At 41.8% G+C, this 20,055-nt stretch overlaps 1 pseudogene across 1 annotated transcript in view; it reads right to left on the minus strand.

Moving 5' to 3' along the window:
* The window catches only part of LOC144233799 (immunoglobulin heavy variable 3-74 pseudogene), a 36,196-nt pseudogene that overhangs the window by 15,894 nt on the left and 247 nt on the right, over nucleotides 1-20,055 (minus strand). The window lies entirely within an intron of this gene.

Raw genomic sequence — 20,055 nt, forward strand, 5'->3', positions numbered from 1 at the left:
ATAGGCAGGTCGTGGATGCCAGGAGTCTAGACAGACTTCCTAGGAGTTGTGGTCACAGAGGGGCTGGAAAAGGAAGCTGGGGGTTTGAATTCCAACCCACGTGGCACCAAAATCGGTAATCATGAGTATGTTTGTTAATTAATGCCCACTGCCAGTTAGGGATAATATAAGTAAGTGCAAGTAGTTAGACTCACTACCCTAGATCCCAATAGTTATAACATTTTGTAACAAAATTTGCCTCTTGTCTTTTTCCCCAATTTTTTAATGCCTGAATAATTTATTTATTTATATCTTTGTTATTTAACATATTGTGTAGTTTTAATTTCGGGAATACCATTTAGAGATTCATCACATACATTAACACCCAGTGCTCATCACAAGTGACCTACATAATCTCCATCACCCGTTTAGCCATTTAAATCAGAATTTTTATATCCTTTGTGTAAAAACCTACTAGAGTAATTGCTGGGTCATAAGGTTGTTCTATGTTAACTTCTTAAACTGTACTCCACTGTGGCCAAACCACTCTGCATTCCCACCAAGAGTGTAAATGGGTTCCTCTTCATATCCTCGCCAACATCTTTGTTTCTTGCGTTGTTAATTGTAGCCATTCTGACAGGTGTGAGGTGGTATCTTATCATGGTTTCCATTTGTATTTCTCTGATGGTAGGTAATGCTGAGCATCTTTTCATGTCTCTTTTAGCCATTCAGATGACTTCTTTGGAAAAGTATCTACTCATGCCTTTTCCCCATTCACTGGATTAACTGTTTTTCTGTGTTCACTTTCTTAAGTTCTTAAAGATTTTGGATACTAATATCACATTTGTCATTTGCAAAAGTCTTTACCCCTTCTGTCACTTGCAAATGCAAGTTAGTTTTGTTGAATGTTTCCTTCGCTGTGCAGAAGATTTTTATTGTTTTTGTTTTTTCATTGAAACATTTTTTAATAGTTTATTGTCAAGAGAAGCTTTTTGTCCTGATGAGGTCCCAATAATTCATTTTTGCTTTTGTTTCCCTTTCCTCTAGAGGCGTGTCTAGTAAGAAGTTGCTGTAGTCGAGGTCAAAGAAGTTGATGCCTGTTTTTTCTTGTGGATTTTGATGTTTTCTTGTCTTACACTTAAGTCTTTCATCTATTTTGAATATATTTTTGTGTATGCTGTAGGAAAGTGTTCCAGTTTCAATCTTTTTTATGTCACTATCCAGTTTTCCCAGCACCATTTCCCGAACACACTGTTTTCTTTTTCATTGGATACTCTTTCCTGCTTTGTTGAAAATTACTTGACCACATATTTGTTGTTCCGTTCTGGGTTCTCTATTCTCTCCTATTCATCTATGTGTCTATTCTTGTGTCAGCACCACACTTTCTTGATGATTAAAGCTTTGTACTACAGCATGAAATCTAGAATTGTGATGCCTCCAGCTTTGATTTTCTTCTTCAACATTGTGTAGCCTATTCGGAGTTTTCTGGTTTTATACAGATTTTTAAATTCTTTGTTCTTTCTCTGTGAAGAATGCTGATGTCATTTTGACTAGGATCACGTTGAATGTGTGGATTGTTTTTGGTAGTATTGATATTTTAACAATATTTATTTTCCAATCCATGACCATGGATTGTTTATCCATTTCTTTGTGTCTTGTTTAATTTCCTTCATATGCTTTCTATAGGTGTTAGCATACAATCATTGACGTCTTTCGTTAGGTTTATTCCTAGGTATGTTATGATTTTTGGTGCAATTGTAAATAGTTCTGATTCCTTAATGTCTCTTTTGGCTGCTTAATTTTTGGTGTATGGAAATACATCCAGTTACTTGACATTGTTTTTATATCCTACAACTTTGCTGAATTCCTGTATCAACTCTAAAAGGTTTTTTTAGTGGAATCTTTTGGGTTTTCCATGTAAAGTGTCATGTCATCTGCAAAGAGTGAAAGCTTGGCCTGTTCCTTTCTAATTTATTTGCCTTTTTTTTTCATAAACGTGTCCTTTATTTTAATTTTTCATACAACTGAATGTTCTTTCATTTAAGAATGTCTTCTTTTTTTTTTTTTAATAGTTTCTTTTTGTTATTTGATTGATGAGGTTAAGCCTTCCAGCATTATGGTGACCAGAGTGGCGAGAGTGGATATCCCTGTCATGTGCCTGACCTTATGTGAAGATCATTCAGTTCTTCCTCATTGAGGATGATATTAACAGTGCGTCTTTTGTATATGGCCTTTATGTTGTTCAAGCATTTTCCATCTATCCTTACTTGCTTGCTGGTTTTTATCCAGAAAAGATACTGTAGTTTTTTGAATGCTTTTCTGCATGTATTTTGAGTATCATTTGGTTCTCAGTCTTTCTCTTAGTGATGTGATATATCACTTTGATTGATTTGTGAATATTGATCCATCCTTGCATCCCAGGAATAAATCCGACTCCATCCTCATAAATGATTCCTTTCAGGTATTATTGGATTCAATTTGCAAGAATGCTGTTGAGAATTTTTGCATCCATCTTTACCAGAGCAATGGGTGTGTAATTCTTCTTTTCTAATTCTTCCCCTTTAAAATTTTGGTAGTGCATATGTTTCTAGGAATTTATTCATTTCTTCCAGATTGCCTAATTTGTCAGTGTATAATTTTTCGTAATATCCCCTTATAATTGATTGCATTTCTGTGATCTTTCCTGTCAAATTCATGGTTTTGTCTATTTGGGTCTATTTTCCTTTCTGTTTGATTAGTGTGGTCAGGGAACATCACTTTTAATGCTTTCAAAAAACAACATAAAGGTTTTATTGATCTGTTCTACCGTTTTTGTTTCTTTCTATATCATTTGTTTGTCTTCTATTATTATATCCTTTTTTATTCTGGCTTTTCTACCATCTTCTTCTTTTTTATTTATTTACGTTTTTTTAGGCATAAAAGTGGATCTTTATTGGATTGTGAAAGAGATGACAACAAACAAAAGGCTTTCAAAGTTGAAAATACCGAAAATATTACAAAATACAGAAAAATAGTACAATGTTTTTATTTTTCTTATTTGTTTACATAATTTATTGTCAGGTTGGTTTCCATACAACACCCAGTGCTCATCCCCATAATGCCCTCGTCCATGCCGATCACCCGCCTACCCCACACCCATTAGTCCCTAGTTAGTTCTCAGCATTCATGAGTCTCTCATGGTTTCCCTCCCTCCCTCTCCCACACTATTTCTCCCCTTCTTCTCCCCCATGGTCCTCCGTTGAGTTCCTCCTAATCCTCCTATACGTGCAAACATATGGTATCTGTCCTTCTCTGCCTGACTTATTTCACTCAGCATAACACCCTCAAGGTCCATCCATGTTGCTACACGTGGCCAGATGTCATTCTTTCTCATTGCCATGTAGGATTCCATCGTATAGATAAACCATATCTTCTCGATCCATTCGTCCATTGATGGACACTTGGGTTCTTTCCATGTTTTGGCTATTGTTGAGAGTGCTGCTATGAACATTGGGGTACATGTGCTCCTATGCATCAGCATTTCTGTATCCCTTGGGTAAATTCCTAGCAGTGCTATTGCTGGGTCAGAGGGGAGTTCTATTGTTAATTTTGTGAGGAACCTCCACACTATTTTCCAGAGGGGCTGCACCAGTTTACATTCCCACCAACAGTGGAGGAGGATTCCCGTTTCTCGACATCCTCGCCAGGATCTCGTGTTCTCTGATTTGCTCATTTTAGCCACTCTGACTGGCGTGAGGTGATATCTCAGTGTGGTTTTGATTTATATTTCCCTGATGAGGAGGGATGCTGAGCATCCTTTCACGTGTTTGTTGGCCATCTGGATGTCCTCTTTGGAGAAGTGTCTGTTCATATCTTCTGCCCATTCCTTCACTGGATTCTTTGTTTTTTGGTTGTGGATTTTGGTGAGTTCCTTATAGATTTTGGATACTAACCCTTTTTCTGATATGTCATTTGCAACTATCTTTTCCCATTCCGTCAGTTCCCTATTAGTTTTATGGATTGTTTCCTTTGCCATGCAGAAGCTTTTAATCTTGATGAGGCCCCAATACTTCATTTCTGCTCTTTTTCCCCTTGCTCTTGGGGATGTGTCAAGTAAGAAATTGCTGCGATGAAGGTCAAGGAGGTTATTTCCTGCCTTCTCCTTTGGAGTTTTGATGGTTTTCTGTCTCACATTCAGGTCCTTTATCCATTTTGAGTTTATTTTTGTGTGTGGTGTGACAAAATGATCTAGTTTCATTCTTCTGCATGTTGCTGTCCAGTTCTCCGAGCACCATCTGTTAAAGAGGCTGTCTTTTCTCCATTGGATACTCTTTCCAGATTTGTCAAAGATTATTTGGCTGTACACTTTTGGATCCATATCTGAGTTCTCAATTCTATTCCATTGGTCTATATGTCTGTTTTTGTGCCAGTACCATACTGTCTTGTTGATTACAGCTCTGTAGTAGAGGCTAGAGTCTGGGATAGTGATGCCTCCCGTTTTGGTTTTCTTCTTCAATATTACTTTTGCTACTCGGGGTCTTTTGTGGGTCCATACAAATTTTAGAGATCAGTTTATCTCTCTTTTTCTCAGTTTCTTCTTCTTCTATAATTGTGTCTTCTAAATCACTTATTCTCCTTTCTGTCTCTTCAATCCGTCATTGGACCGTCCAGTTTATTATGTACCTCATTTATCGCATTTTTTAATTCATCATAACTATTTTTAAGCTCCATAGTGTTTGTAGCCATTGTTTTTCTGATGTCCTTCATGGTTTTCTCAAGCCCAGCGAGTAATTTTATGACTCTTGTTCTAAATTCTTGTTCAGTTGTGTTGCTTATATCTGTTTTGAGGTGTTCTTTAGCTGTCAATTCTTCCTGGAATTTCTTTGGAGGAGAGCTCTTTCTTTTATCATTTTGGTTAGCTTTTTATCTCGTGTTAGTTTTAAAAGCTTGTTATGCACTCAGCACCTGTGAGTGCTGATGTACCAAAGAAGGCTCTTTGACTGCCCAGGGCCTATCAGTTCATAAAGTGTTCTTTGAATGGTATCTCTTGGTCTCTCTTGTTGATACCTTTGTTGTTTTATTTTCCTACTCGTAGTGATATTTGGGAGTCTCCACCATGTGTACTTTGGCTTGTTTCTTGAGGTATTCCTGGAAAAGAAAACAGACAGACAAACAAACAGGGGAAAAAAGGCACACAAACGCACAGAAAAATCCAACAAACATGCAAACCAAAAGGGAAAATGAAAAAGAAAAGAGAAAAGAGGAAGGGGGGAAGGTGAATAATAAGTAATAAAAATACATAAAAAGGAAGAAAAGAAAAGGAAAAACGAAGAAACTGAATAGACAAACAACAGTTTAAAGCATATAATCAGATTTCCCAGCTACAAACAAATACCCGGGTTGTGCAATACTGGCTGAAGAGCATAGAGAAAGAGAGAAATGACAGGGCGGGGATGAGGTGAAATTGGAAATGAAATGAGAAGGCAGAAGGAATAAGAGGCTTTTTTCAAAGAGCAAAAGAGTGGAATATGGTTGGAGAAGAGGAGAAAGAAATTACGATGGTGTTTTCCAGAGAAACTATATAGTCTGATTACTCCAGACAGAGATGAAAAAGTAGGTAGGTGTAGAATTTACATCTAGAGAATCGATTAAATGTGACTGTTTAAGCAAACCAGTGACCAGAATTAATCAGGGCAGTGCATCCATGTTGGTCTTGCCCCAGCTCTAGTAAAAAAAAAAAAGTAAATAAATTAAAAAAAATAAAAAAATACATTTAAGAAAAAAATGGAAGAGGGCAACTCTCTAGGAGGGATGGGCGTGATTTGATCCAGTGCATCCCGCGGGAGTCCTGCCCTGCTGGTTGTGTGGACAAGAGTGTCGGCGCTCAAGTCCCTTCTTGGACCAAGTGCTGCAACTCACTTTTTTAGGTGTGTAAACTCCCTGTGCAGGGGGCACAGCCAAGGTGGGCCGTGCTCCATATCCCAGGTCCCAGTCCGTGTGCCCTACTGAAGTTGCCGGTAAAACAAACTCGCAAGGGAGCCCCTCAGGGCAGTCCCAAGCCTCTTGCTTCCCCCTGGGGATTGAGCCAGAAGCAGCTACTCTCTTCTCCTCCAGGTTGGGTTGGCAAGCGAGGAGCAGTTTCATCCGGGGGTCGCCTGCGATGAGTGCGTCCCGCCTAGAGTCACCTGGAGAGTAGGAAACCAGCTCCCTCTGTGTCCCGTCGCCCAAAACACAAACTCGTGGGCAAATCGCCCAGTTTTAAGCCCTTCTCCTCCTTCTAGCAATCTAGCCGAGTCAGAAGCACAAAGGCGTGGCTGCTGCATGTCCCCTCCAGGTCGATCTGGCGAGCAGGAAGCAGTTTCCCCGGGGGTCTCCTGGGACGAGAGCGTCCCGCCTAGGGTCGGCTGGACAGCAGGAAACTGGATCCCTCTGTGTTCAGAGCAGAGATTTTTTTCTTCTCCAGAGACAGGACAGTGTCTTGACCAGTTACGGCCACTCTCTTTCCTCTCTAGATTCCCCCCAGAGGGGGATCCCTCCATCTGTCTGTGTCTCGGTCCCATCCCGATTTTATCTTACCAAGTTTGCACTCACAGTAGAAGTTTTTCTCAGCAGACTCTGTCTCTTTTTCCTCCCAAACTCCTGGATTTTGTAAGTGTTCCTCTGGCTTTAGGTCTTCTCCATGTGAAATATGGGGGCGAGTGAAATGTTTGGAGTTCCCTACTTTCCACCATCTTGCCCTCTCCTCTGGGGTTATCATTTTTATTTAATCTTCCTAAGAACTAGATTATAGTTTTATAGATCTGTTCTACTTTAATGTTTGTTTGTATATCATTTATTTCCACTAATCTTTTTTATTTCCTTTCTTCTGGTGTCTTTAGGCTTCATTTCCTCCCCCCTTTCAAGCTCCTTTAGGTGTAAGGTGGATGTGTGTTTGAGATTTTTTCCTGTTTCTTGATTCAGGCCTGTATTGCTATATAATTCCCTCTTACAAACACCATTGCTCCATCCCAAACGTTTTGGACTATCATGTTTTCAGTTTCATTGGCTTCCATGTATTTGTTGTATTTCTTTCTTAATTTTCTGGTAGATACATTGATTCATTTTTTTAATAGTTATTTTCAAGTTGGTTTCCGTATAACACCCAGTGCTCATCCCCCCAAGTGCCCTTCTCCAAAGCCATCACCCCCCTAACCCTCCGCCCCACCCCATCTGCCCTCAGTTTGTTCTCAGCATTCAAGAGCCTCTCATGGGTTACCTCCCTCCCTCTCCCCCACTATTTCTCCCCCTCTTCTCTCCCATGGTCCTCCGTTAAGTTCCTCCTAATCCTCCTAATCATGCAAACATATAGTATCTGTCCTTCTCTCCTGACTTATTTCGCTCAGCATAACACCCTCAAGGTCCATCCATGTTGCTACACATGGCCAGATTTCATTCTTTCTCATTGCCTTGTAGTATTCCATTGTATACATAAACCACATCTTCTTGATCCATTTGTCACTTGATGGACACTTGGGCTCTTTCCATGTTTTGGCTATTCTTGATAGTGCTACTATGAACATTGGGGTACATTTGCTCCTATGCATCAGCACTTCTGTATCCCTTGGATAAATTCCTAGCAGTGCTATTGCTGGGTCATAGGTGAGTTCTATTGTTAAGTTTTTGAGGAATCTCCACACTGTTTACCAGAGGGGTGGCACCAGTTTACCTTCCTCCATTTTATTATGTATCTCATTTATAGCATTTCTTAATTCATGATAGCTATTATTAAGCTCTATAGTGTTTGCAGTCATAGTTTCTCTGATGTCCTTCATGCTTTTTTCAAGCCCAGCGTTTAATTTAATGATTGTGTTTCTAAATTCTTGTTCAGTTATCTTGCTTATATCTGTTTTGAGCAGCTCTTTAACTGTCATTTCTTCCTGGAATACTTTCGGAGGAGAGTTCTTCCGTTTCGTTATTTTGGTTAGCGTTCTGTCTCTTGTTAATTTTAAAAGCTTGTCGTACACTCTGCCCCTGAGAGTTCTGCTGTATTAGAGAGGGATCTTTGTTCACGGCCTGTCTGTTCAGGAAGTGTTCTTTGAATGGTGTCTCTTGGTTTCTCTTTTTGAGCGTTAGTTTATTTTGTTTCCCTACTTGTATAGGTATTTGAGACTCTCCACCATGTGTACTTTGGTTTGTTTCTTGAGGCAGCCCTGGAAAAAGAAAACAGACAACCACAGAGGGAACGAAGTTACACAAACGCACAGACAAAACCAATCAACACGCAAACCCAGGCTCAGGTAAAAACAACAACAACAACAAAACAGCTCTCAGGCGGGGATTGGTGTGGTTTGATGTAGGCAGTTCTCCCCTCCACTGTGTTCTCTGGCTGCTCCCTGAGACCCAGCCTTGGTGGTTGTGGGGAGAAGAATGGTGTCTCTCCAGTCCCTTCTCAACCAAGTGTTGCAAGTCACTCCTTTGTGTCCTATCTCCCTGTGGTGAGGATGTAGCCAAGGTGGGCTGAGTTCTGTGCCCCATGCCCCGCCTCCTTTCTAGGTCCCAGTCCTCAGGCTTTGTTTATACCGTCCTCAATAGTCCCTCAGGTCACAGGTCATTGCTTCCTTGCTGCAAGGGGTTGAGTGGAGGGTGGGGGAAGTGTCACAGCCCCCGATCCGTTGTGGTCAAACACCTATACAACCCAAGTGCGTGCGGGGAAGTAGCAACTTCAGGTCCGCAGAGTCTGCGCTGCCAACATGCACCGCGAGTGCCATCCGGCCGCCACCGCTAGGAATGGGGCCGCAGAGCCACCAACCCTTGTCACCAGGGATGGCGCCAGAACCGCTGAAGTGCAGTTTTTTCCTGGTGCTTTCTGGCAACAGGGGCACCTAGTTCAAAGTCAGCACCCCAGCCAGAACTAAAAGACACTCTCCAGGCTGAGGTTTTCTCTTCTCCCTCAAATACTAATTTTAATGTAGTTGATTTTTTTCTGTATTTGTGGGGGTCTCTACTTGTTCTCTGCTTTGTCATTCTGTTATTTGAGTCAATAAAAATACCAATGACCTTTTGGATGAAAAGGAAGAATATCCCAATTCCTATGTAACAACACAACCCAATGGAATTAAGAAACTAATCGTGAGAGAGAAGAGTAAACGTGCAGACATCACACTTAGTACAGATGCTTTTTAAATCTCACTTACTTTCCAGATACCAATTTCAATCTTATCAGTTTTTGTACTGGTATACTCTTTATTCCTTTTATCTGTTCTAATAATTTCTAGTGTGAATTGAATTAATAAAATGCCAATGAACTTTTCTGAGAAATTCTTATGGTACTACAACGCACATGGAAGTGAGAAAATAACCATGGAAAAGAACAAACTTGGAGACAACACACTTCCTTCTTTCTAAGTATACTGCAGAGGAACATTAACTACAACTGTGTGCTGCTGGCATAAACTCAGACACATAGGCCAACGGAGCAGATTATGGAGCCCAGAATGAAACTTGTCCAGATGCAGTCAGTAAATCCTCCAGGATTTTTCATAAAATGAACAGTGGAGAAAGAATGGCTTCTTTCAGAAATGGTGTTGAATATCAGTGAGTACAATAATGACTTTTGGCCTTACCTTATAACGTACACGTATGCAGACTCCCATTCAGCCCCTTTCCTGGAGTCTGGTAACCCATCTCATCTATTAGCTATTGAAGGCGAATCCAGAGGCTGCACAGGAGAGTCTCAGGGACCCCCTCCCCGCCAGGATTCATCAGGTCTCCCACAGACTCCCCCAGCTGCACCCAACACAGGACACCTGCAGACACAAGTCAGGAAACTGTCACACATCCACTGTTTCTCTCTCTCATATCCATTTATATACTCCGTGTCTCTTGTTCTTGTTCATCATGAATTACTGTTTAAAATAGAAACAAGGAAAACCAAAGTGACCCCAAACTCCATGGTGAGATGTCTGTGTCCTGTCCAGATCTCTGAATGTGAACACTCGGGAATCCTGGGACTGGGGCTCTTGTCCCCGCTGCAGTTTCAAGCATGGTGGTTTAGTCAGCAGACTGATGTCCTCTCACTATATAGTACATTTTGCAAGGAGAATCCTTATGAAATCAGTGACCTGAGCAGGTCTAGGATAGGGCATTGTTTGGTGCCACAATATCTTTCAGGACATTCTGATTTATTATTTTTTTTATTTTGCTGTAGTGATTATTTAACACCCATGAAAATCTTTATTTTCACATATGCGCCGAAACATGTGAGGTAGGAATCAATATCCACGACTGTACAGGTAGACAGATACACTGTAGCAGAGAGGTAGTGTGTGAGTGTCCAAGAGAGCATGTGAGGTGAGAGTCATCCCAGGATCTGGACCTGTGATCCTGACCATGGGACTCACCTGCCCCCTGAACCACGTGCAAGACAAGGCTGGACATCCCAGTGAGATTTGCAGGTTCCTGACCTTCTAGAGGTCCCAGCAAAGTGACGTGTGGAAGCCAGGTCTGTTCTGTCACACGGATTGGAGATAGTGAGAAGGCTTGACAGAGACTTACAGAGCTGATGGGGATGCCAGGGTTTTCTACAACTACTAGAGATCATTTACACATGAACTGTATGTGCACCTCAATGGAAAGCCTCAATAAGGGGCGCCTGGGTGCTCACTGGTTAAGTGTCCGACTTTGGCTCAAGTCATGATCTCACAGTGTATGAGTTCTAGCCTCTCGTCAGTCTCTGTTCTGACAGCTTGGAGCCTGGAGCCTGCTTCAGATTATGTGTCTCCATCTCTCTCTCTGCCCCTTCCCTGCTCACACTCTGTCTGTCTCTCTCTTAAAAATCAATAAAAATATGTAAACCAACTTGACAATAAACTATTTAAGGAAAAAATCTACAAACATTAAAAAAAGAAAGCCTCAATACAGTTAAAATGGTTGAGTTAAAATATGTTGAAGGCAACACATCAAATATCAGTAAGAATAATGTTAATTGAAAATATTCTTCATCTATGAAATGGATATCATTGTTCTTCTAAACTCTCGTTAAATGACAATGGTCAAAGATATATGTATCCCAGTGCCTGACCATGGACAAGTTTGGGTATTCCCATTATGACGGTTCATTCAAACAGGGAGGACACGTATGTATTTCCACCACTTTTACAAACTCTTTTCCTGTGTTCATGTCAGAAGTGTGCAGAGCCTGGATCTGAAAATCCTTGAGCGGAGACTAGTAGCCTTTAACCACCCTGTTTTTCTGGATCATGAGCTCCCTAGTTACTGAGTTCCCCTGGTGGTTGTGATCGCCCCATGGCGGTCCGCATGCTCCTGTTGTTTCATAACCCCCTGCAGAAATATAGGGATGCCTTTCTCCCCTCCTAACTGATCCAGCATGCAAGTGTGAGACCCTTCCACCATGAGCACTGCAGACCCTCCTGTTCACAGGATGACTCCTCCTGTGTATCTCCTATAGTTGATCACTTATTCTGTTCCTTGCTTATAAATCTCCAGGTATATTTACTGTAGTCATTGGTGAGAAACAATCTTATCAGCTGGCAAGAGTCAGAAGAACTTTTTATTTAATAATTGCGAAAAGAGAATGTAAGATATTTGGACTCAGAAATACTACTTTCATGCAACTATGATAAATGTGCTCAGCTTCAAACAAAATCTTTGCTGTTTGAAAAAGGAAGTGTCAATCCCAGAGACAAGTTGGAGTCTGAAAACTGGAGTCTGAGATTCAGAACATTATGACTTAAACCTAACGAGTTTTCCGAAATTGATAATCAAATTGTTTCCTGTTGGTGATGCACTTCTTTATTTTAATTTATTTTTATTTTTAATTTATTTTTAATTTATTTTTATTTTTTGTTTACAAATAGTTTGTTGTCAAGTTGGTTTCCACATAACACCCAGTGCTCATCCCCATAAGTGCCGTCCTCCATGCCCATCACACCGTTTCCCCTCCTCCCACCTCCATCAGCCCTCAGTTTGTTCTTGGCATTCAAGAGTCTATCATGGTTTGTCTCCCTCCCTCTTCCCCACTTTTTTCCCCTTCTTCTCCCCCATGGTACTCCGTTAAGTTCCTGTTATCCGCCTATACGTGAAAACATGTGGTATTTGTCCTTCTCTACCTGACTTATTTCGTTCAGCATAACACCCCCAAGGTCCATCCATGTTGCTACACATGGCCAGATTTCATTCTTTCACGTTGCCATGTAGTATTCCATTGTATACATAAACCACATCTTCTTCTTCTTCTTCTTCTTTTTTTTTTACAAATAGTTTATTGTCAAGTCGATTTCCATATAACACCGAGTGATCATCCCCACAAGTGCCCTCCTCCATGCCCATCTCCCACCTCCCTACCCACACAAATCAATTTTCAGTTTGTTCTCAGCATTCAATGGTCTCTCATGGTTTGTCTCTCTCCCTCGCCTCCACTATTTCCCCCCTTCTTCTCTCCCATGGTCCTCCGTTATGTTCCCCCTAATCCTACTATACGTGCAAACATATGGTTTTTGTCCTTCTCTGCCTGATTATTTTTCTTAGCATAACACCCTCAAGGTCCATCCATGTTGCTACACATGGCCAGATTTCATTCTTTCTCATTGCCATGTAGTTATCCACCGTATAGATGAACGACATCTTCTTGATCCATTCGTCTGTTGATGGACACTTAGGCTCTTCCCATGTTTTGACTATATTTGAGAATGCTGCTATGAACATTGGGGAACATGTGCCCCTATGCATCAGCACTCCTGTAACCCTTGGGTATATTCCTAACAGTGCTATTGCTGGGTCATAGGGGAGTTCTAGTCTTCATTTTTTAAATGAAAAGCCACACTGTTTTCTAGAGGAGCTGCACCAGTTTACATTACCACCAACAGTGTAAGAGAGTGCCCGTTTCTCCACATCCTCACCAACGTCTAGTCTCCTGATTTGTTCATTTTAGCCACTCTATCTGGTGTGAGGTGGTATCTCAGTGTGGTTTAGATTTGTATTTCCCTGATGAGGAGGGATGCTGAGCATCGTTTCATGTGTCTGTTGGCCATCTGGATGTCCTCTTTGGTGAAGTGTTTGTTCATATTTTCTGCCTATTTCTTCACTGGGTTGTTTGTTTTTCGGTTGTGGAGTTTGGTGAGTTCCTTATAGATTTTGGATATTAACCCTTTATCTGATATGTCCTCTGTAACTATCTTTTCCCATTCCGTTGGTTGCCTAATAGTTTTGTGGGTTGTTTCCGTTGTTGTGCAGAAGATTTTAATCTTGATGAGGTCCCAATCATTTATTTTTGCTCTTGATTCCCTTGCTTTTGGGGATGTGTCAAGTAAGAAGTTGCTGCGGTGGAGGTCAAGGAGGTTGTTGCCTGCTTTCTCCTCTAGGGTGCTGATAGTTTCCTGTCTCACGTTCAGGTCCTTTATCCATTTTGAGTTTATTTTTGTACATGGTGTGAGAAAATGATCTAGTTTCATTCTTCTGCATATTGCTGTCCGTTCTCCCAACACCATCTTTTAAAAAGGCTGTCTTTTTTCCATTGGATACCTTTTCTGCTTTGTCAGAATTTAGTTGGTTGTATACCTTTGGGTCCAGCTCTGAGTTTTCAATTCGATTCCATTGGTCTATGTGTCTATTTTTGTTTCAGTACCATACTGTCTTGATGATGACAGCTTTGTAGTAGAGGCTAAAGTCTGGGATGGTGATACCTCCCGTTTTGTTTTTATTTTTCAGTATTACTTTGGCTATTTGGGGTCTTTTGTGGTTCCATACAAATTTTAGGATAGTTTGTTCTAGTTTTGAGAACTATGCTGGTGTAATTTTGTTTGTAATTGCATTGAATGTGTAGATTGCTTTGGGTAGTAATCACATTTTAACTATATTTATTCTTCCTATCCATGAGCATGGAATGTTCTTCCATTTCTTTGTGTCTTCTTCAATTTCTTTCATAAGCTTTCCTATAGTTTTCATCATACAGATCTCTTGTATCTTTGGTTAGGTTTATTCCTTTGTATTTTATCCTTTTTTTGTGCCATTGTGAATGGGATCAGTTTCTTGATTTCTCTTTCTGTTGCTTTATTGTTGGTGTATCAAAATGCAATCGATTTCTGGGGCGCCTGGGTGGCTTAGTCGGTTAAGCGTCTGACTTTCGCTTAGGTCATGATCTCACGGTTCTTGGGTTTGAGCCCCGCGTTGGGCTCTGTGCTGACTGCCAGCTCAGAGCCTGGCGCCTGTTTCAGAGTCTGTATCCACCTCTCTCTCTCTGACCCTCCCCTGTTCACGCTGTCTCTCTCTATCCTAGAAATAAATAAATAAAAAAAAATCTCAAAATGCAATCGATTTCTCTACATTGATTTTGTACCCTGTGACTTTGCTGAATTCTTGGATCAGTTCTAATAGGCTTCTGGTGGAGTCTGTCGGGTTTTCTATGTAGAGTATCATTTCGTCTGCAAAAAGTGAAAGTTTGACTTTTTCTTTGCCAATTCTGATGCTTTTATTTCCTTTTGTTGTCTGATGGCTGATGGTACGACTTCCAGCACTATGGAAAACAGCAGTGGTGAGAGTGGACATCCATGTCGTGTACCTGATCTCAGGGGGAAAGCTCTCAGTTTTTCCCCATTGAGGATGATGTTAGCTGTGGGCTTCTCATAGATTGCTATTATGATGTTTAAATAAGTACCTGCTATCCCGACCTTCTCGAGGTCTTTATTAAGAAAAGATGCAGTATTTTCTCAAATTCTTTTTCTGCATCTATTGTGAGGATCATATGATGTTTACCTTTTCTTTTGTTGATGTGATGTATCACATTCATTGATTTGCGAATATTGAACCAGCCCTGTAACCCAGGAATGAATCCACTTGATCTTGGTGGATAATTCTTTTTATGTGCTGTTGAATTTGATTTGCAAGAATCTTGTTGAGGATTCTTCCATCTGTATTCAAGGATATTGGCCTGTATTTCCCCTGTTTTGCTGGGTCTCTGTCTTGCTTGGGATTCAAAGTGATGCTGGCTTCATAAAATGAGTCCGGAAGTTTTCCTTCTGTTTCTTTTTTGGAATAGTTTCAGAAGAATGATACTAATTCTGTTTCAAATGTCTGGTAGAATTCCCTGGGAAGCCATCTGGCTCAGGGCTTTTATTTGTCAGGAGAGTTTTGATAACTTATTCGATTTCCTCACTTCTTATAGGTCTGTTCAGGTTTTCTATCTCTTCTGGTGTGAATTTTGGTAGTGGATGGNGGCCCTGGATAAGGAAACAGACAGACAAACACACAGGGAGCAGGAAAACACAAATGCACAGGCAAATAACTAACATGCAAAGTGAGTGGGAAAACGAAAAAGTTAAGAGAAAATACGGAGAAGGGAGGGCGAATAATAGGGAGTATAAAATACATAAAAGGTTCAAAAAGGAGAAAAGAAAAGGAAAAAAGAAGAATACCGATGGACAAAGAATGGTTCAAGGCATATAACTGGATTTCCCAACTACAGTTAAATAGCCGTGTGTACGCAGTGTTGGTTGAGGAGCATAGAGAAAGAGAGAGAAGCCAGGGCGGGGATGAGGCAAAATTGGAAATATAATGAACAGGCAGAAGGGATAAGAAGCTTTTTTCAAAGAGGTAAAGTGTTCAATACGGTTGGATAGGTGAGAGAAGGATGCTGGTATTATCCAGAGAAACTATATAGTCTCATTACTCCTGAGAGAAAGAGATGAAAATGTCGGTAGGTGTAGAATTTACACCTACAGAATGAACTTGTTGTGATTGTTTAAGCAAGCTGGCGACCAGAGTTAATCAGGTCAGTGTTCTGGGGGAAAAAGAGAGAAAAGAGAAAGAAGAAGAAGAAAAAAAAGGGAGGAGGGCACCTCTCAGGCAGGGATGGGCGTGGCAGATCCAATGCCTCAGGCGGGAGCTCTGCCTTGGCGGTTGTGGGGAGGAGAGTGACGGTGCTCCAGTCCCTTCTTGAACCAAGCGCTGCACCTCGCTTCTTTGGGCGTGTAAACTCCCAGTACCGGGGGCGCAGTCAAAGTTGGTTGCACTCTTCAACTCAGGTCAGTCCCAATCTCCAAATCCCAGTCCGCGTGCCCCGCTGATATTGCCTTAGACACAACTTCCCAGACAATCCCCTGGGGCAATTCCAGGCCTCCCCCCTACCTCTGGGGGTGGCGTCTGAATCGCTGCTTCCTTCTCTGGATCGGGCTGGCGAGCGTGGGCAGGAGCTTGCCTGCTGGGTGCGTTGAGCCCGATCCCGCTGGAGTGAGGAAAACCAGGTCCGTCTATGACTCGTCACCCGAAACACGAACTCACAGGCTAATTTCCCAGTTTTTAGCTCTTTGCCTTCCCTCTAGAGTCCCAGCCAGCCAGGAGCGCAGACGCCCGGCGTCCACGCGCGGCTCTTCCAGGGGCCCCAGCCGCCCGGGAGGACACTGGCAGCAGGCGCGGTGCTACTCTGAAGTCCAGCCGCCAGGAGCAGCACAAAGAAGCAGTCTGTGCACTCAGCCCCCCGGGACCAGTTGGCGCGAGGGGACCTGGTGTGCAGGATTTTGCAAGTACGGTCTTTCTATGCCCCGAGCAGAGGTTTTTCTGTTTCAGACTCTCTCTTTTTCCCCTCTCACTCCCCATAGAGGGTAGAGGGGGATCACCTCCGACCCTGGAGTCTCCGATCCCGACCCGATTTTATATTCCCCAGTTCGCACTCACATTAGCAGGCTTTCTCAGTGGATTCTGCGTCCTTTTTCTCCCAATCTCTCAGGTTTTATGTTTCCAATGGCTTCAGATCTTTTCCGTGTGATGTATGGGCGCGAGTGCAAGTATGGAGCTCCTTACTTCTCTGCCATCTTTCCCCCTCCAGGATCAAATGATTTTTATGTTTTCTTTTTTAATGTGATATATCACATTGATTCATTTCCGAATATTGAACCAGTCCTGTAACCCAAGAATGAATTCCACTTGATCATGGTGGATAATTGTTTACATGTGCTGTTGGATTCGATCTGCAAGTACCTTGTTGAGGATTTTTGCATCCGTATTCATCAACGATATTGGCCTGTAGTTCTCTTTTTTTGCTGGCTCTCTGTCTGGCTTGCTAATCAAAGTGATTCTGGCTTCAGAAAATGAGTCCGGAAGTTTTCCTTCGATTTTTATTTTTTGGAATAGCTTGAGAAGAATGGGTATTCATTCTATTTTAAATGTCTGGTAGAATTCCCAGGGAAGCCTTCTGGTTCTGGGCTCTTATTTTTTGGGAGATTTTTGATAACTGATACAATTTCTTCACTAGTTATGGGTATATTCAAATTTTCTATCTCATTCCTTTTGAATTTTGGTGGTGAGTGTGTGTTTTGTAATTTGACCATTTTTTCTAAATTGTCCAATTTGTTGGCATACAATTTTTCATAGTATTCCATAATAATTGCTTGTATTTCTGAGAGGTTGGTTATAATAAGACCATTTTATTCATAATTTTGTTGATTTGAGGTCTTTCCCTTTTGAGTTTGAGAAACCTGGCTGGAGGTTTGTCAATTTTGTTTGTTTTTTCAAAAAACCAACTCTTGGTATTGTTGATCTGTTCAACTGTTTCATTTGGTTTCTATTTTGTTTATTTCTCCCCTTATTTTTATTATTTCTCGTCTCTTAATGGGTTTGGGGTGTTCTTGTTGTTCTCCCTGTAGTGCCTTAAGGTGCGCTATAAGATTTTGCACTTGCACTTTTTCTAATTTCTTGAAATAGGCCTGGAGTGCAATGTTCTTTCCTCTTAAGACTGCCTTCGCCACATCCCATAGAGTTTGGATTGTTGTATTTTTGTTTTCATTTCTTTCCAAATAGTTTTTAATGTTTTCTCTATTTGCCTGATTGGCACATTCGTTCCTTAGTAGGGTGTTCTTTAACCTCCATGGTTTTGGTGGTTTTCTAGAATTCGTCCTGTGAGTGATTTCAATTTTCATACCTTTGGGATCTAAAAGTGTACATGGTGTGATCTCAATTCTTTTATATTTACTGAGGGCTGCTTTATGACCCATATGTGATCTATCTTGGAGAATGTGCCATGCACACTTGAGAAGTAATTGAATTCCATAACCTCAGGATGTCGAGTTCTAAATGTATCTGTCTAATCCATCTGCTCCAATGTGTCCTTGACGTCCATTGTTTCTTTAGTGATTATTTGTCTAGTTGATCTATCCATTGCTGTAAATGGAGTATTAAAGTCCCCTACTGTTAGCACATTCTTAGCAATAAGATTGTTTCCCATGGATCCAGTTGAAGACGCTAGTCTTTGCGTGTACACAGTGAATCCAAGACCTTCAGAGCATGCTGGTGTTTCTCAGGAGTGGACGGCTTCCAGCCTACACTTTTGGTAAGGCCTCAGTCCCCTTCTATTATCATGCTATTTGTGCTTGTTTACATGGATCATTAGTTTCATTTTCCAAGGATTCAGAGCATTTTCTACTTGGAATAGACATTTCTTTCTTTTCTTCTCCCAGTTTTCATCCATGTTTAGTGGATTAGTCAACACATTCTGAGCGTGGATTGTTCTTTCCATCTCCTGACCCTCCTCTTTCCCTCTTCTCCTCCTGCCCCACACGTGGGAAATCCAACAGGAAACCATGGGTTCTCCATCTTTTGATACAGGTGGGAGTCTGTCTCCACAGAAGCCCCTCCTGGGAACAGGACCTCCTCCCCAGTGACCCACAAACATGCCCTGAGGCAGTTTCCATTCCTGACTCCATCCAAGCATTTATGACCTGTTGAGAGGCCTACCCTTCTCTCAACAGACATGATGATGAAGGTGATGAAGGTTTTATAATACGTGTGTGTGTGTGTGTGTGTGTGTGTGTGTGTGTGTCTGTGTCTGTGTCTGTGTGATCTTCAGATTCCATATCAACGCCACCACCTGGTGAGAGTCCCAGTGCTTCTGTGCTTTCCGTTACAATCGATGTTGTGAGAATGGTTCAGACAATGACACCACCAGGAGTCTGTCATCTATTGCTTCAATTTTTGATGTCTCTGTAACCTCACGTCCAGCATGCACTTTATGCTACTTGTAGCAAGAGTGCACGTTGAGCTGGATGCTCTTGTGATGCAGTGGGTGCATCTGAAATCCTGTAAAGCTTTGTGTGATGTGCATCAGGATATCTGTAAATAATTTGTATTTAGGTACAGGAACAAGCAAGTGTAAGCATCTGTTTCTTTTGTGCCTGTTAGTCTATTTGCCCTATTGTAGGACAAGAATAAGTAAGCACAGAATCAGGTGTCCAGGGAGTCTCCCTGGGGGGAAACTGCTGTCTGGAAAAGAAGCCCCAGACCCTGACAAGAAACCTGCCTGTAATGTTGAGGAAGGTTCTTGTTTAGAGTAATTGAATAAGGCAGTAACTCATTTAAAGTCCTGAGTAGCAAAGTGCCATGAATGAAGTGTCATGTTGTTTGATTGGGACGAGAGCTGGGTGAGGTAATGAGAGACTATGTGGATTTTATGATCCTGGCTGCACAGTGAATGCATCTGGGACTCCTGTAAATCTTCACCTGATGTGCATCAGGGTATCTATAATTCATTCATATTAAGGGACAGGAGTAAACAAGTGCACGCAACTGTGTCTTTGTGCATGTTAATGTAGTCTTACGACACCAAAGTTTCTAATTTGGAGAATTAGTAGGAAAGCACAGAATCACGTGTTCAGAGAGGCTCCCTGGGGGAAAGTGTTGTGTGGAAAGGAAGCCCCAGACCCTGACAGGAAACCTGCCTGCAACCTCCATCTGTCTCTGCTCTTGGAATATAAACCAGAGCTGTGCATAGTGTGCACCCCCTGGTGGTGCTGATCCCCTTCTACAGGGAGGTTTGTGTCTGGGCTCACACTGATGACTCCTCAGTGTGTCTCTCGCACAGAAATACATGGCCGTGTCCTCGGCTCTCAGGTTGTTCATCTGCAGAGAGAGCGTGTTCTTGGCGTTGTCTCTGGAGATGGTGAATCGGCCCTTCACGGAGTCTGCATACTATGTGTAACTTCCACTACTACTAATACTTGAGACCCCCTCCAGCCCCTTCCCTGGAGCCTGGCGGACCCAGCCCATGGCATAGTCACTGAAGGTGAATCCGGAGGCTGCACAGGAGAGTCTCAGGGACCCTCCAGGCTTCACCAG

This window comes from Crocuta crocuta, unplaced genomic scaffold, assembly GCF_008692635.1.
Source record: "Crocuta crocuta isolate KB4526 unplaced genomic scaffold, BGI_CrCroc_1.0 scaffold135, whole genome shotgun sequence".
Classification (NCBI taxonomy): Eukaryota; Metazoa; Chordata; class Mammalia; order Carnivora; family Hyaenidae; genus Crocuta; species Crocuta crocuta.